General features: G+C 38.0%; 2 protein-coding genes across 3 annotated transcripts in view; one reads left to right on the top strand and one right to left on the bottom strand.

The window, feature by feature from the left end:
* CMSS1 (cms1 ribosomal small subunit homolog) overlaps positions 1–19,325 on the bottom strand; it is a 223,588-nt gene that overhangs the window by 101,021 nt on the left and 103,242 nt on the right. The window lies entirely within an intron of this gene.
* FILIP1L (filamin A interacting protein 1 like) overlaps positions 1–19,325 on the top strand; it is a 147,653-nt gene that overhangs the window by 26,819 nt on the left and 101,509 nt on the right. The window contains exon 2 of the mRNA XM_063148088.1: positions 17,905–17,994. The gene's annotated coding sequence lies outside the window, so the exon portion shown is untranslated. The remainder of the gene's footprint in view (positions 1–17,904; positions 17,995–19,325) is intronic.

Below are 19,325 nucleotides of genomic sequence, written 5' to 3' on the forward strand. Positions count from 1 at the left end.
TCAAACTTGCCTAGCTGCTTGCATGATCATTCTCTAGTCATTTCCAACCAAGACACAATAGCACAGATGATCACCCTCAATTTTTTTGGCTGTTCTGGGCCAGCTTGGTCTGACCAAAACAAGCCAGGGAACAATTGCAGCTGAGAAAGTGGGTATGAGAGGGCAGAATTTTGCAAGAGATGTGGTAAGTGCTTGTATGTGACCAGCACACCATTAATCAATGCCCAAGGACTTGTTCAAATTATGCAGCTGCCAGATGTGCTCTTCCCTGTGTCATTCACAAGACTCCACAATCATGACACTCCCTGTGTACCAGATTTGATCACCTGCTCAAGTACTTTGGTATGCTGTGATCCCAGTTGGTTTTGGCATCAGTATCAAGAAAATAATTTTAGGCACGTGTTCTCGAAGAGACTGGTTTCTAATGTAACACTAAACAGCTTTACATTATAGAGCAAAAGGAAGGGGGGGCTACTTGAAGTATTCTAACTGCTACATCTGGTCAGCTCCTGGCAATTCCAGAGGTATCACAGCAGGCATGTTCATGTCCCACCTCCCTGTTCGTTTCTCATGACAGTCATCATCACCCCCTTAACTTTTTGGCCATAAGGATCACTTCAGCATATACTGTAGGCTAAAGATCCTCACAGAGTATTTTCAGTCCTTAACGACAGAGCTGTGAGACAGCTTGTGGATGAATGTCCAGTTTTAATGACAAGACAAAATGATGGAGAAGCTGTTATTACTGTCAGAGGCAAGCTGCTCCTCTAAGTTCCAAGAACAGTTTCTGCAAGTAAGTGTCACGAGAAGAGATGCCAAAAAAAAAAAAATTAAACCTGCATCAGTCATTTAATACACAGAAAAGAAATAAACTGCTGTCAATTGTAAGTTTCTCCAGGTCTGACTGTTTCTGTACCAAGTATATTGCCAGGACAAAACCAATGCATGTGCCCAGACACACACACTGCATGACAGCCACCTCACTCAGATCTCTGGGCAAGACTGATTTTAACTTCACTGATTTACCATCCTGGAAAAGAGATTATATTCAGATTTGTAACTGATAATAAAAAAAAAAAAAAACCACCAAGAATATATTAACACAAGACAAAACATGAGCATCTTACAACAGAATTATCTGAAACCTACCACTTATTTAATTTCATGTCATCAAAACAAGAGAGGTGCTCTGCTCATAAGCAAATGTTGGCTGTTTACTGACATTATGTTACAATCAAGACATTACAGGCCCCTGTAACTGACACCAAACCAGAGACTTAAGTGTTCAAAGAATTAATGCTCTCACCTTATTCTAGATGGCTAAATTTAGTTTCAGTTGGCAATTTTGCCAGGTCAAAAAAAGAGCAGATGAACTCAGACATGCAGTCTTTCCACTGTACATATAATTCCTTAGCAAACTGGTGCACACTTTCCATCCATTTACATTCATTGGCACCAAAGAACCAACAGAGTATGGACTTCTTTTCCCTTTCCCCCCAAAGCAACACTGTCACCAAGCCTCATTACCTAAACTGAATATACTTACAGGACAACTACAGCAGTTACACATCTAAAACCAATATATTAGTCAACAACTGATTATATTAAAAATGTGATACTCATTTGAGAATATCCTTATAAAAAACCCTAAGAAATCCCATGACTTTTTATGAGTCTTTAAAGCTGTAATCAGTTTATAGCATAGAAACTGAGTCAGCTGCTATATAATCAAGGCTCCTCATGAGAAGCACAGCTTTGCAATGACACATTGTGCATTGTTCTCAACCTGCACGAGCCTGAAACACTGCAATCACCACTAAGAGCAGCTCACAGAATCTTCCCACTGAAATCCACAGGAAGGTATTTTCACCTTCCCTTCCCAGTCAGAAATTGCTTTGTTAGAAAATGGAGTCTGCCTTCCTTTACCACAGCTACTGCCTTCTGAACACCATTCCCACCTTTTGATATCACTAGGTCATAAAGTGCCTCTAGTATAACTGTGACACCTCCATGCCTTTATTCTTGTTCCCTCCCCAGCTTGTTGGGGGGGCCTTGGCTGAAGCAGTCTTGACACCTCCACAGAAAGAGTCCCACAGCCCTGAAATGCTGTTCTCTTCTTAACCTGCTCAATGAGCTTGGCAGGACAGATCATACTCAGATCCACCTTCAGTTGTCCCTTCCTCCATATTCTGGTGTGTGTTGGCCCTTTGCCCACAAGTCAGATCAGGAATGCTGGTAGGAAGGGATGTTGCTCATCACTGCAGAAGGCCTGCTCTGTAGGAAAATGCAGAAATCCTCCTGTGCAAAGCTTCCTTTTGCATTTGGAACAGACTTTGGTTTAAGGAAAGGCAAATTTTCCTATTCAAATGGGAAACAAGCAGAAAATGCAATGCATATGAGTAAAAACTCATGTGCGTGACAGCTCTCATTCCTAGTAAATAATTATTACCTGCAGTAACAGGCAGTGCAGATCCCACACCTCTCCTTTCTTTGTGCGTATGTTGGTTGGATTTTTTCCCTGCTTTTCCTCCCCCCTCTTTTTCTTCAATTACAGCATCAAAAGAAAACTAAGATCTTTTGGAGACATAAATGAAGCATTCCTGCTCTGGAATGGCATCAGGATCTGGACACCTGGCAAAACATAGTTTAATTCCTACTGTATCTATTTCTCACCACCCCCCTCCCCCGACAGCAAGCATGAAGAGTCTTGCTTTTCTTCTTATTTACCAACAAGAATTAAGGATGAGAATGTTCAGAAGTCCATTTCACTAGGTTTTGTTCTGGTTACAACAATTTGCTTTGATCTGGGGAGAGGAAGGAGGAGAGGAGCAGAGCACATCTTAAGTTCACAAAGCTACAAGCCAAGATGCACAAAACTGAAGCATTCCAAAGTTAAAAATAATCGTCTTTAAACTGCAAAAGCAGAGCTGTAATTTTGAGCAGTACAGCATGACATCACAGTTTATGTGGGGCCAGCTCCATAAATCAAACTGTGCCTAATTACAGATCATACTGCAAATCTACATTATTTGGATGAATAATTAAAACAGGACAGTCCGTAACACAAGCCAGATATGTTTACTAAAATATGTTTTTTTCAAACTTTTATGTTCACTACTGCTCACAAAGCTTTCACATTTAGAAAATTATAGACTCCTAAGCTTTTATTTTAGGCTGACTCCACTTTCAAGGAATTCTTCAATTAACTTTATGTTGCTTTAAGCTCCTCATCCAATGAGAAAACAATCTGTGGTTTCTTACTTCTCCCAGTGCTGATGGCTGCCCTCCACGTTTGACTTGCAGACTTACTGTCTTTTTAGAGCCAGGATCTGTTTGTCTAAAATCAGCCTAGTTGTCATAGTATTTTGACAAGTCCTCTATAAAAGGAGAACAAACCTTTGTGGTGGGTTAACTGCTAAGAATAATGAAGGTTGTTCTCACAATCTCAACAGATGAGTGCCAAAATTAAGGAACATTGAGTAATACACCCTGAGCTGAAAGCCCTGACTACCTCAGTTGCTCTTCTTTCCCACCTACTCCAATTTTTCCAATTTCTGCTTCTTTGAGTGTTTTTCTAAAATGTGTGCTTTTTCCTCAAATCTAAAAGCTATGACATACTCACACATTTGTGGCATAAAAAAGCCCCCAGTGCTATCAAACATTACTAATTGTAGATGGTCAGGACGCCTCTGGAATTGCTGGAAACGCTGTGGAGACTTTGACTATCAGTTACTGGGTAGATAATGTCAAATCAAGAGCCAAAGAGCTTAATGAAAAGCATTAGCTGAACAAAAGGGACAGGATTCATTCCTAAACTGCACATTTTTCCTCCTAGAGCTTGAGAAATTTGTGTGAAACTTTTAAATCTCAGAAATAAAAAAACAGGGGAGAGTTGGCAGCTCTTCTTCCTTTTCTCTCCTGGTATTTGGCTTGGTAAATGGACCAACATACAGATGATTAAAGGAACTCTGAAGACAATGACTAAGAAGTAAAATGTTTGACAGTCTCAACCAAAAAGGACTATACAAAAATAAGAGTTATGTCTCTTAGTGCAGTATTATGTTGTGCAAGTAATTTTTTTCTGTAGAATGTTAACTAAGCACAGATATGGAGAAAGCATCATTCACTTCTTAATACATAGATTTTTAGATAAAAAAATCCATGGGGTTTTAGAGAAATCAAAACACATTAAACATTAAATACACAGCACAGCAATATTTTAAAAGACATGACAAATGAGTCTCCCTCAACCACAGCCACCATGATCAGCATATCCTTAAATAGGAATGTATCTTTCAGACCTCCATTTCAATTCTTTGTTACAATAAATAGACATCAAACTTGCAATTTCCATTTTTTTAAATTTAAGACTGTCTCTGTGGCCAGAAATATTATGACTGACCTCTGTTAACTGCAAGCATTCAGAGCCATAGCCATTCCAACTCCCTTACATCCTCAGTGTGCAGCAACAGTTTACTCAGAAAAAAAAAATCAACCAAAAAAAACCAAGCCTGTAACTATTTGGACATACTTCTGAAAGCAACAGTGAAAATTAAGAAAGCAGCCTTCCCAAAGAAGTATCTATTTTTGAAATGTGTGCTTTTAAAACACAATGCTTATGGAATGAACTACTTCAGTTCTCTTGTGTAAACTTGTGCAGATTGTTTGCTATTGATCTTTTGAGTCATATTTTGGCAGCAAACTGGTATCCTTGTAGAAAATATAAGTACTGCAGAACAAGTGATGTAATCTACTTCTACACTTAATTATTTTTGGGGGTTTTTTTAAAGTTAAATTTATATTTTAAAATAAGCTGAACTGCATACCTCATTTCTTCCCCAGATGAGGAGCTTTATGATAGTGAAGACCTTCAGAGGAGACAGTTTGTCTGTAAGAATGTGTCTCCTTTAATTCACAGGACTGAACTCAGATCAAAGAAAGTAGTGTTTCTATCTGTACTCAAATCTAGGTCTATTAACTGTTTTCTTAACTGAATGACATAAAGTGACTCTATAAAACCAGTGCAAAACCTGATCTCAAGGTTGAAATCCAGGGTTTTTTCACAGTGTATTGTTCTTTCCTCCCTGCCCCCAAGCTGCTGTCCATTCAGAAAACAACACATAGAAGAGAAAAAAGAAAACTGCACTGTAGCAAGGCTATCCACATGGCCCAGGCTTGTGCTGTGTGTGCAGTATACATACAAGTACTGCATGCTGATGTGGCCCAGAGCAGGGGCACAATTTTCTGGTATTTGTGGACAACACTGCCTGGCAGTTGGACACAAGCAGGGTGAGAGAGCATCTGGAGGTGGGTAGCTGACAGAGTGAAACTAATGCAATATTCCAGACAGGTAATTAAAGCTGTGCTCAGCCTCAAACTCTCAAATATGGTAATTCTTTAACCAACAAAAGAGATTGCCAGGAAAGGACAACAGTGAGTGAAAGTGCATAAGCAAGATCATGTGCAGGACATGGAGCATGAATGCTTCCCCTTTCCTGCTCTCAGGTTTCTCCCACTGAGAACCACTACCTGATGGCCTCAATCTCTTCTAAGTCTGGTTACTCTAAAAATAAGAACACAGTCAAGGCCAGTATATAGAGAACAAGTACAGGAATCCTACCTTTTAAATCCTAGATCAATGTTTTCTTCCCTCTCTGAAGCAGTGATTGATGACAGCTTTCTCACACCTTTTCCTCACTCTCATGTCATCAAGTGCCACCACTTCTCTACCCCACTGTCCTTGTTACACTGCCTCCCACCTCTTCCTCAGTGCCACCTGAGATCCAGTCTCATGTGGAGCCATAAAGATAAGGACAAACACCATATACCCACCTCTGGGCAACTACAAGCTTTGTCTCTAGAAGCACAGCATCTCAAACTTCTCCTTCCAGAGCATCTCTAATGGCCCTTCAGATAGAATGGCAAGGAAGGAGAATATTTAAGACTTGGGAAAAATGAAAATTAACACAGCTTGCAGTGACTTTATTTGAGGCTGGAGCCCACGTAAAATCTGTTTGAATAATGAGCAAGAGATTTTTGCCTTACATTACACAAAGGATCAGACTAGACGACTCCAGAGGGTCCTTCTGACCAAGTTGTGATAATACATATGCTGGAGAATTTTAAAGATCAGGGTTATTTCCCAGTATGAATCACACTATTCCTTGTTTTAGTTTTGATCTTCTAAAACTAGACAAACCCCAAAGGAATATTATGCACACAGCAGAGCCTACCTTTACATACTGTCCAAATGACAAATTTTCTGACCAAGGAGATAGCAATACCTCTGTTTTCATTAATTCTCTATTAGGAATCACAGGATTCAAATTGTTGATTTCCAGCATTACCTCATGCTGGGCCTCCCACTGATTAATTAAAACTGTATTTGCAGAGGAAAAAGAACAAAAAAGCAGAACTGCAGTAGTTTGAACCAAGAGTGTCCCTGATAAAAGAAATGGTCTGCTGTTCCAACTACTTTCCATAGGTTGATTGTGAATTGTAACCAGACAAGATCTCCTTTTTCAAGCTTCCAGAAACTGGCAAACATGTCTACTGCACAGGAAGTCATATTTATAGTTGCATTACTTTCCACAATAAAGCAATTCTCCTATAATCAGAAGGCTTGCTAAATGAAAGATCTTTTTCCCTGAGATTGCAGCCTCTTTACAGAAAGCTTCCAACTCTACAGTTAGTAATGGCTGAGGAGGGAAAAACACAGTTCAGTACAGCCCCCACATCATGGTTATATAGCAAAGACATACCAGGATTTTTTATTTCAAAAAAGAAGAAACGACTCTTGAAATCCTGGTATTGCAGTGTGTGTTAATTACCCTGTTGTGTTACCATTTAAATTTCAGTGTGTGTTTAGCTGACCTGCTTTTTTCTATCTACCTTTAAATTCTTCTTGGATATAGAAAGACAAAGAGCTTCTACTATATAAGCCTTATTATATACTTGGGCAGGGCCTTTGAGCATGCAGGTATTCCACAAGAAATCTGAAGCAGTACATTGCTTCATTTAAGGGAATAATATTTCAAACCCCTCCAAATTACTACAGGGGACAGTTAATAACTTGTACATTTTTACTATCATCATGCATACAGAAAATTATTAAGAAAAACCCAAACACCTACTTGAAATTTTCAAATTCTCTTTCAGCAACTGTATCGGAGTATTTAAAAGGGCACAGCACTAGCTTTGGCTAAGAATTCCCCCTCTTCCCTTAAATGCAGAGAAAAAGAATACCATTTTTTAAAGGAAGATAGAGAGCTTAATACTTTACCCAAGGAGAAATTCTTCAAAACCAAGAAATCAATGCAAACTCATTCTTACCTAAAATTAGAAGAAAAGAGAGAGGAAAAGGTAAGAAAGATTAAGAATCATCCCCTGGAGCATTAAATCTTCAAAATAGAAAGAATTCCTGAACAAATCTAAAGTAAACAAGTTACACCAAAACAGGAAATTGCAATTTCTTTGAAACAGTAATTAACCTTGTGAGGGAAACCACTACTAATATAAACAAATAAGCAATAAAGGAAACCATTTTAGCAGAGGGAAACCTGTCTTGAAGCAGCGTGACAATGGAATATAAAAACACTTTGCCTGACGTGATGGGTCTCTAAAGAAAATTGCAGCAATTCTGTAGTAAGGATTATGCAGACACAAGCCTCATATAGGTAATTTTCAAGGTTTCAAAGAGGAGGCTGGACCACAGAAATTCAGAAACTTTTAAAGACAGGACTCAAATATAAACTGAATGTAATCTCATACTGTTGTCACACATAAACAGGAGGATTTTGAAGGATGTCCATCAGGCTAAATTGCTTTTATAATTATAGTTTTCCATGCCCAATCCTTGTTGTTTATAAATAACTACAGCTAAATAAGCACAAGCACCATGGTGATTATTTCATTATATTAAATGGAAAAAAAATAAGAAAAGATAAAAAATCAGAAACTTGAACTTTCATCAGAAGCTGATGTTTTCAAAAATTTGCCTAAGGAACATGCATACAGAATTGAAAACAGATCCAACATTCAGAATGTAAAATCATTACTTTTAGATAAAAACTAATTCTCAAATCTGAAGTAGTTTTTACTTTCATTGCTTGCATTTCTTAAATAGCTGCAGTGAGCAGTAGTCCTCTTGTATTTATTTGGTGGAAGAAAAGAAGTTCATAGTAGTGTAAGAAAGTTATAAATAAAATAAATACCAAAAACAGAAACATTTTTTATTTCAGATTTTAAGTCAACTATCTGCAAGAAACAGCATTTCAGACTCTCCTTATTTGTTCTTGTTTATTACACTGGCGCCCTTTGTGGCTTCTTGTATTTTAGCAACTGGAACATACACAGTAAAGCTAGCAACACAACAGAAGTTTAGCAAAGGCAGACATAATTTGATTTTAAGAAACCACCACAGAAAAGAGCAAGAAGCTCTACAAACAGTGGAACCAATGTGGTTTGGCTTCCCTTGAATTTGCGTCTTATGGGGATTTGAAACAATGTAAGAAGGTCCACAAGCTCACACCAAGCTCTCTCTCTTCTACCTGGGAAGCCACTGGAATGAAATTTGCTAAAACTTATTAAAATAAAAATCTGTTTCTCAGCTGGTCCTTCCCCAACACTGGGAATGACTGCCTGAAAAACAGATAAAAGTCCTTCTTCCCTAGAAGAACAGGTCAGTGACAGAAGTATCAGATCCAATACTTTTAAACAGGTTCATTCCATTTTTACTAAGTGGTATTCAACTAAGGAAACAAACTCTCTTCATATCTGAAGCAGCTTCTAAAATTCTATAGCAGTGTTAAGTTTTGTGACTTGTTATCTTTTTCATGCATTTAGGAGAGAAAAACCTTTATATGATATTAAACAAATCCCAAGTCAGCACATTCCAATATTTACAACCAAGGGGGGGGGGGGTTTAATAAATTCAGAAATGGAAAATATTTGTTATAGAGATCTAAAAGACAAATACACCACCTATGCCTCACTACCCACACAAAGCAAGTTTTTTCCTACCTCTCCTAAAGAGATTTGGGAAATGGAAATTTCCAATACTAGAGAAGTGGCAGAAAACATGTACAAATTAAAAATGTCACAGGGTTGCACTCAGGAAGCTTAAGAGGTTATCTCTGGAAACACCTTCTCAAATGGAAAAATGGTGGCAGCAGCAATCATGGGAGATGAGGGAAAATTAGGGCAATCTAAAAACAAGACAAACTCACCAAAGCCCAAGAGGAAATCTGGAACAGGAATGAAGGAAGATCTCTGACAGTAACATTATGCACTTTTCTCATGTTGTTAAACCAAAGAGCAAGAGAGCACTGAGAAACTCTGAATTCCCCTGCCATTACCTACCTGCAGGAGCTCAGACTAAGGGCTCCCACAGTGAGCCAGGAGTCAGGCAGCAACAGCCCTGAAAGGGTTTCTTCAATTCCACTTGTACTACTCAGGGGTGGTGTTTTTGTTTTGTTTATTTGGGTTTGTTTTTTTTTTTTAATTTTTGGTTTTTTGTGGGTTTGTATTTTTTTAATTTATTTTTTAACCCTGAGATTCCCCACATCCTTCAGGATCTTGTAATAGGAGACTGTTGAACTGAAGAATGGGTAGCATGAACATCCAAAACCTGAAAAGAGACTGGAAAATGCATTTCTATGCACTCTTCCTGGAAGATGTGATGCCAACACCCAAGTGAAATAGTTTGCTGCAGGCTTCCTGTGGTGCTGGTACAACTAATATAGTAGCAAAGGCCACAAGAAGAAAGAATATACAGCAAAAATAAAATAGTAAATCTTCATTGTTTTGGAGACTTCAAAGGACTTTTTCTGAATATGTAAGACTCTGAGGTTGTCTTTTTGCATCACCCTATGCATGGTGATCTTTGGGCACACAGAAATACCCTAGCAAGCCTTTGAGAAAGGTACCTAACTACACACAGAAACACATGGTGGGTGACCTTGGTGTTATCAGACAAGGTCTCTGCAGCTTGACAACACACCACAAATGCCAAACAAAGAAGAGCATGTGCAAAAGGCACAGTACTCCTTAGGGAAACCTGGATTCCTGGATTTAAGTAGCCAAATAAATAAGATCAAGCTACAGTTATAGCCATTTAACCCACTTAGTAATTTTGGCGTGGTACATTTGTTATCTGGCTACCTGAGCCAGGACACTGCTGCCAACATCTGTTTCCTGCCTCTCAGGTCCTTCCTCAATCAGAGGTTCCTCTGGATTTGTGGGCTTGCCTGAGCCAAGGAGCCAGATAGAGCTTGCTCTCTCTTTCTCTCCAGGGCTGTTTGCAACCACGACCTGATGAACTGGAGGGTGGTGATGTCCTGCCTCATAAACCTGCACAAGTGAAAGTACAAGTTTTACAGAACAGTTACTTTTTACACTTCTACTACATTCAGTGCCTTTCAATTTTGGGGAAAAAAAAAAAAAAAAGACATTTTAAAGCCTTGTTTGATTAATTTTCTAATTGCAAGCATGAAAAAAGAAGGGTTTGGACATAAAGCAAAAAATCAGTTCTATAGCCAAGACACTGGCTATATCACCAGAAGAAAAAACAAAAGCCAGAAATACCATTTCACTGCTCAAACTGAAAGATTCTAGAAACATAGCTTACATAAAGGCACGTGTCAAACAATATGCTTATTTTTTGCCTAAACACTGACTCACTGAATGAAATCTATGTTACTCTTTAATGTAAACAGTTCCTTTAAAAGCAGGAAAATTAAATACAGACAACATTAAGCTGAACACGAACTTTTGCCATCCCCAGGCATCTGGGTAATTATAATCATTAACTCCATTAGCATGTGCTGCAATGTAGGTAAAAGCATTCACATTGCATTAGAGAACTTTTAGATATTTTAATGAGATGTTTGCAATAAGAATTTACTTGTCTGGTGCATTTTTGAGATTAACAGATCATAGGATGTTTGTTTTACTTTAAGATATGTTTGCAAAATGTAATGAAAGTGCACACATAAAGTTTTATCTAAGGCATCAGTATAGCCTTTATTAGTAGTTGAGCCTTTTAGAAGTAAGTTGGGTTGGTTTTGGGTTTTTTCCTGGCTAATTATTCAATTTGACCATTCTTTTCTCTTAAGGCAATATTATTTCCAAGAAATGTCACTTTTCCACTTATCAAGGTTGTTTACATTCTACACAAATGTTATGCTCTCAAGCTTTCATTTTTGAAAATTTCAGAAAGTAAAGGGGATGAAGCTGTGCTTGTAAAAACATTCTTTAGTAACAGAATGAGTCTCAAGGCATTTTAGGTTTCCCACAAGACATTTTTCTGTCTATCATTTTAGAAGTTTTTCCCACACATTGTGTTCCCAATATAGGCTTTGGCAGGTTGTGAGATACAAGCTGGCTGGAAAATGATAGCCTGCTTTCAGCATATTCTTGTGCAGTTAAACATTAAGCACTTTTTGCACAAGATAATTCAGACAGCAGCTCACACGGAGAAAAGGCGACAGTTTCAGCTGAGGAAAGCTAAAGTCCTGAAGGATGCCAAAGACTTTGGTGACAGTTCTACAGAGAAAACAAAGGGATCTTGAAAAAATAATCAGCATTACTTGAAAATTCTACATTGACTTAGTTTTGGTCTTTTAAAAGAGACTTGAGAGCATGTGACAGTTAATACAAATAAAACACATATTGTGTTTTTTAGACACACAAATAAAACAAATATTGTCTGTGTGTACACTGTCTTCAAAGAGTATCAGAGAACATGCCTGTGTTTTCATATCAGTAAGAAGAATTTCCCAAATGCTTCATTAAGGAATCAACAGGTGAACCAAATTTGATGGGAACTCTTGCACCTGCAAGAGTTGCTGTTTGTATTTTGTAAGCTTTTCTCTGTACAAATACACAAGAAGAAACAGGAGAGGGACGGCAACTGACTCACAGTCCTATTGCTAAGCTCACTAATGTCAAAATCTTATCACTGTTAAACCCATGAACATGAAAAAAACTTCAGTTGATAAAAATCAGAATTCATGTAAGGACAGAGAAAGTTTCTAAAGCTGTCTGGATCACAGATATCTAATGGCATTTTTCATTTAGCCTTATGGTCAGCTATCTGCAGAAAGTGTATTGAATGTTTCATAAACAGTTTAAAACAAAAGTGCTTCTAATCAGATCTGGCAGGAAAGGGAGAAATGCATACATAGAATGAGGTAAGTGTGATCTTGCCCAGCTGAAGAACAGGGAATGGCAGAGCTTCAGGCCATGACTCACACAGACACTAAACAGTAGAGAGCTACAGATAATTCTCAGGTAAACTTTGCATGAGCCACTACGTCACCCTCCTGTACCCTTCCTGCATTAATCATGTCATTAGTAACCTGACGCAGCCCAAGAAGAATGTCTGATTTACAGGGAGCCCAGCAATGCTAACAGAACAAACCCTTTGGCAGGTCAAAAAAAAGGAAAGACCAACCTAAATTTCATTTTAGTTTGAACCACACCCTAAAAGAACATGGAAACTAGGAAAAAGGAAAAACAGAAAAAGGTATCTTCCCACCATGAGATTACATACTTCATTAAAAGCTCCCGATGAACCAGTTAGGAGTACAAATACGAAGAATTTGCAAGAGTGGACGGATAAAATCCAGCCCAAACATGTACCTAAACAAAGCAAACGGGGCAGGGGGAAATCCCCAAGCTTTCTTTTGAAGTTTTTACCACGGTTACGTAATTTCCATGTTAGTCTAGATGTTTTTAAACCTCTTTTACAGTGTACAGTTGGGAACTAATTTTACAATGAGTACAAAGTGTACTGTTAGGCAAGATTCATGTCTCAGCTAGGTATCTTGGTTACTCCAAAAATACAAAAAGGGTAAGGGGAATCACTGGGGCAAGTGAAAAGAAAAATGGAAACTTCAGAATTTATTTTAAAATTATTGCTCAGTCTCAACTGACAGCAGTCACTTTGATAAATGTGGCTATAATCTACATTATTGTATAGGCTATTTCACCTTAAATACCCAGTAAAAGTAATGGTCACTTGAAGGAAGGGCAGATCACTGCCATTCATTCTGAAGCAAATGAAAAACCTTGCAGATTACCTTAAAAGCAGAATGGAATTACCCTTAGTTTCTTGACACAAACAAAATTATCACCCAAACCAAGGTGTGCAGGTAGTAGCAGCTGCTGTGTTAAAGCTCAAGTCCCACAAAAGCTATTTCATAGTAGCAATTTCCAGAAGAGCACCACAGAAAATGTGTTCTTAACCCTAAGTATATGGCAAACCCACTTCTTTTGTTGGTATTTTGTTCAGTTTCTCATGGCTTCATCTGTTTCTAAGTCTTCCTAAGAAGACTATTTTCTTGATACTTCCTTCCCATTGAACACTCCTTTTCCCCTCACTTTCCTCTCATTTTATCTTAGCAACAATTCTGTGAAGTGCCAAATTAATTTCTTACCTTCATGACTTTGAAAGACAGGGTTGCAGGTCTACTTTCCATCTTAAAGCCAAGCTCTAGAAATTGAAATCTCCTTTGTCTTTGACTCTCTACAAGAGCTGAGCTGAAACAGCTAAAATATGCCACCTCAGTTAAAACCAGCTAACTATTTTGTTCCTACTCCTTATTAATGGCATTCTTTTCACAATATTAAAAGTAGTGTACAAAATATGACCAACTGTACAGCTAAAATGGTAGCATAATAATCACAATATTAGTGGAATGCAAAATAACAAAGAAATGCACTTATCTTCTTGAACCAGTTTGGAAAGCTTCTCCATCATGCCATAACAGTAGCCCTATAGCTCTTAATGAAAATTTTAAAAGAGATGTTCTGAAAGTTTTCTAAACTTATGTAAATGGCATGTCCCTTTCCTGGCTTCTTGCTTTAAAGCCAACAGTAACTTGAGAGAAGCAAAAAATTCTTTTGTCCCTGGTAGTTGTTGTATGTCACATGCTGGAAAACACAGATAACCCCAAATCTTAAATAGGCAGTAATCTGCCTTACAAATATTCCCTTTGTCATCAGTCTTTCTGAAGGTCAGGTAAAGACTGTGTGGACACAGTGAAACAACTCTCAGAAGAGTGTCTACATGGATAAACAGGGTTTGCCAGAAAACAGTAGGTGTTTGTGCTTCATTCAGCAAAAGTGTTAAGGACAGTTTCACAGCTTAGGTTTATTTTGGGAGGAGTGGGAATATCTGGCTTGTCTTTTTAAATTTAAGACCTGAAATCAAAGAAAAGATTTAGAGATACAATGCCAACAACTTAATGAATATTCTGTAGTGTATATAAGCACCCTGGGGAAAACCTGCACTCAGATAAACAACAGATTCCATCTTCCCCTGCCCTGAGGAATATAAACCAGGCTCAAAGTTTACACCTAATTCAATAGTGGCTTTCAAAACAAACATATTTCAGACATATCTAGCAAATACTCCTCTTCCCACTCTGCATCCAAAACTTTCTCTTGGAAACAAAAGGCCTCCTCCTTGACAAAGATTTCATGGGTATCTTCCAAATCTGCCAACAGCAGATTGCATTACATAGTACACCTAAAAATTTCAAACTGACCTACATGCCCTCTTAGAAAGCTGTGTGTTCTAAATGGCCCACACACACTCAACAGAGAGCCAAAGCCCACAGACACTCTTTCAAACACGTTAGGTATCTGTCCCATGGAGAGAACCTGTGTGTGCCTCCATGCACGCACAAAAGGGTGAGAAGAGCTTTCTGCTGAAAGTGTTGAATATCCCACAGCACATATCTGGGTACTCAGAGGCTTCTCCTATACCCTCCTCTGTGGCACTGCTTCTTTTGCCAGTATGGCAAGGAGGAGGAGCACTCACTGCCCACTCAGGCTGCACACCCACTGAAGGGAGCAGGAAGCTGCACTTTGCCAAAGGGAACATGCAGCGGAGCTTGCATGGTCATTATACACCCCTTCCAAGCACACCGAGTTTTCTGGTGGTGGGAACTGAATTTTATGCCTTCTGCCAACTTAAAAATCTATCCCTAGTGAAGAAAAACAAAACCAAAGAAACAAAGCAGACAATGGCTACAGAGACTCCAGAGGAATGTAATGACTGGAACAAAAGGCAGCAGCAATAGTGTGACAAGGGTTTATTAGTGGGTCAAAAAACAAGCTCAAATGACTCAGGCACAGAATTAAATCCCAGCATGATTTCCTTAAATCTCCTTTAGAGACTGCAGGCCTTTGTGCAGTTTGTATTCAAGCTCTCTTGGGATCAGTAAAAAGAAGGCTCTATCTGGTCTTTCACCTCTTGATCAGAAGGATGCCTTACCAAAACAGGGCAGCATCACTGTCCCCTTCAGCAGAGCAGAAACAGGCTCAGGAGAGTCAAATGGTACCCTCTGAAAGCAGGGCAGAGTCAAAGCAGAGCACACACAACTCCTACCAAGCTGCCACAGGTGCAAAGCAAACTGTTTCCTTGGAGAGATGGTAAGAATTCTGTAAGAAAATGGTCAAGAGGGTTTGTGCAACTACTGCTCAAAAAGTACATCAATAGGCTGTAAGTGTGGAGAGATGTGACAACAGGGCAGTGATTTATGTATTTTATCCCATTCTTTCAAGGAAGGCATGTCTATAACCACCCTAAACTACAGCCTTGCTCTTTGGAAACACTTCCTACCCATGCCACTATCGGGACTTTCATGCACCCTATGAACACTTTAATATTTCCTTTTGGTTATTAATTCATATGTAGGTGTCATTCCAAGTCACACAAGAGAGAGCAGGGTGTTGTGATTTTGAGCATTTCTACATTTCACAGGTAGCTACTCACAAAATTGACACCTTTAACTCATCTATGCCAGGCCTTATTTCAATTATTCAACTTTAAAAGCTCAGTAGCACTAAGGTTAAAACATTAATTTAACAAAAAAACTCAATTGCTTGGAATTTTAAAAAACCCCATCAAATAAATTCAGAAATCCTACCCTTTTCACCAACAAATCTGCAGATTTTTAAACAGAACTTTCCAAGCAGTAAGAAAATATATTCCTTGATGTTCTGTATATACCATGGAAGATCCTTTGATGAGGACAACCACAACAGCCTGGTTTTAGTTTCTTTTAGAATACCAAGACAATTTCTTCTATACATTTGATGAACAGGCAAATGCTTCAGGTGCATGTCTAAAGATGCAGGAGAAAGATCAGAATATGCTGAGATCAAAAAGGGACAGTCACAGAACTGACTGGAATATGGACTGAACAGAAACAAAATCCACATTCACCGTCAAAACCAACCCAATACACTTTGAAGAAAAATACAAAACAAACACAAAAACCTTTAAATAACATAGTTTTTACATCACTGTTACAAGAAAGCATGTTATTTGAGTTCCTTGTGGTAGATCTCCTTGAAAAACCAAGGAGACAGACTGATGGACTATCATAATTTCTCATATTTTGCATTGCTAGATAATTTTGTAAGGTGAATATTTGCGCTGCATCTCACAAAATTTTTTTTTCTTTTAACAAACAATTATTAAAACAGGATTCTGGTTTTATCTTCCTCCTGTGTCTGAATTTGTAACTGGTAATTACAAAAACTTTCTCCCTTTTGACTTTGAGAATGAATTCTCTGCTTCACTATCAAAAATCAGACCTCAAACAAGAAAGCCTCTATAGATCTAAAATTTTGTGCCTCTAGCATTTAAAAGCAAAAACAAATAAAATGTAAGTGACAATGCAGGGCATCTGTAATTTTAAAAACTCAAACATGTTTCTTTTGTTAAAAGGTGTTATTGCAGCCTTTCTGGTATTTGTTATCTTATTAAAATAGCCAAGAGAAAAGTGATCAAATGGCGCGTTACCTGAAAAAGTTTGAGGCAGACAATCATGGGAATACTTGAGATTACCTGGCATTGACATGGAGACAATTCATCACATCCAGAAAGCAGTGGGAAATCAACATAGCCTAGCAGAACTTTAGAAATCTAAGTGCTCAAGAAATAGTTATCCAGAGCACATGAGCTAACCCAGACTAACTGGTGCCTTCTCCCTCTACTCTGTCATTACCCATCAGTAATAGATGGTTTAATACTAGAAATGTATTATGTGGTTTTTCACTCTTGGCAATAACTTCCAGGAACAGCAGAAAAATCTAAAATATAATTCAGTTTGAAACAACTGTGTGTGTATATCAAATGAGCTGATATCAGCAAACAACAAAAAAAATGTCTTCCTGTATCTAAATGATCCCATTTTCCTTCCCTTTCTTTGCTGTTGCATCCTTGGATCATTTTCTAAAAACACAGATCACACTTGTTTCATTCCTCAGCATGCAGCAGGGCTGAGGTTTGCACTCAGGTCTTCCATCCCCCAGCCTGCCTTTATCTCCTCATGCACCTCACCTGAGTTCCCAGGTCACATCTCTATAAAAAAAATCCCAACCTCTGCTATTATTCCATTCAGCATCCCCATGGTCCCTGGCCATGAGCTGCACTTCAAAGGGCCCTTCAAGGTCAGTGACCCAGCTTCACAAACAGGCCAATTCCCAAAGAGGAAATTACTACATGAGTTCCAGCAGCTCGAATTTGTTCACTCCCCACCAACATAAATTAATATTTTTTTAAACTACAGAAGAATATAGGAAAAAAGTACAGAAGAAACAAGTTTTTCAATGAAACAAAGAGCAGAGGCTAAATAGCAGTGCTTTATTTTAATACTCCTAGAAGCATCTGCTAGACCTTATTTCAGTTAATCATATTATTCATGTGCAACATTTTAAGCTGTAGAATCTTTACAGGATCAAGTCCAACTCTTAATAAATTATTTTATAAAATTTTATCAAGCTAATGCTGAAATGAGAAATTCTGCAATCCAAAGAAAAAACCTCTCAAGCACTATTTATTATGCTTGTTTAAAAATAATCATTTATTTTTTATTTCCACTGCAGATTCATACTATAAGAGACACAATTCTGGAGACAACTAAGAGGAAATTTAGGGAAAATATCCCTAACTATCAGCAGAAGAGCTCTGAACTGGTAGGAATTATTTTTATTTGCATGCTTTTATGTAGGTACTTCTGAAAAATATAAATAAAATACAAGCTTTCTCATCTCTGAACTTTTCAGTACAATGAAAATAATAAGAACCTGTATATACAGGACACTTTTTGCAGATAACTTGGTAGACTGACTGGTGAAAAATGTTAAATCTTTTAAAGCTAATTCTTTTAAATAATAAGTTAGAGAATGCATTAGGGGAAAAATGAGATTTTGTTCTGCTTACTAAGGAACTCAATTAAATTAGTGAAAAGCACATTAGATATCAAATCAGTCTTTGAGCATAAACTAAATGAGAAAATGTAAGTAGACTTGTATTTGTGCTTTACCACTTTTTCAAGTCAAAGATACCCCTTAAAATAGTAGACAAAACTATCAAAAATGATGTGAAGTCCTCATATGTTTAACAGGTAGGTTCATCCAGCCAGTAATATCATTATATTAAATACATACAGTGGTTACCACAATTGCTTTTCCCATTTGCACATTAGAGCAACAGACAATGTTTTTTCTGGACTGAAATGATGTTTCTGTAAACATAGCTTGGAATTTCACCGTTTCATTTAAATTAATATGGATCTTATGGTAAGTGGCCCCAGGAGAAAGCATATTTCTGATGTCTTTGCATGAAACACACACCTTCCTGAAACACTTCCTGTCTTGCACCCGTTTTTGGATATTATCACTGTTGTCTGACAAGAATGAGGTCAGCTAGGATTTGTAGCAATACTTTACAGCAGCTGTCCAGCATTTCTTTGGAACTCCACAAGCATTTAACTCCTTAACTGCCTCACCAAAACACACATTGAAGTCTTGTAGGAATACTGGAAGAATAATGACTTTCAGGGTGCTGAATAGTCTCAAAGGGTTTAACAGAGGGAAGGAAAGACTGAGCTTTTCAGGTGAGCAAAAATGAGCAAGATCATGAGGAGGGATGAGAACTTAAGAAGTGTTACCACCTTTGTGGCAGCCAGGGATGGGGAGGCAAGACAACATGATATATACAGAAGGAAGAGACATACTGAGTTTGAAAACCAGCAGAGAGACACCCAGGTTTAAAATAGTCAGGTTTATCAGCATTCTCCCACAGAGAGCCACTTGGCTGACTTTCAACAAATAACAGTCCATTTGCTCAGTAGCACCAATAAAGCTGCACTAAAATTGTATAAGCAGCAAAGAGAACTCTGAATTTGCACAGAACTTAGTTATAGGGTTACACAACAAACTTCCATGCCAAATACTTTCACAAAACTTCCTGATGTTTTAAAACTAGCTGTCTCAGGTCAGGCTGGGTGTCAGAAACCTTTTAA

Source organism: Melospiza melodia, chromosome 2 (assembly GCF_035770615.1).
Source record: "Melospiza melodia melodia isolate bMelMel2 chromosome 2, bMelMel2.pri, whole genome shotgun sequence".
NCBI lineage: Eukaryota > Metazoa > Chordata > Aves > Passeriformes > Passerellidae > Melospiza > Melospiza melodia.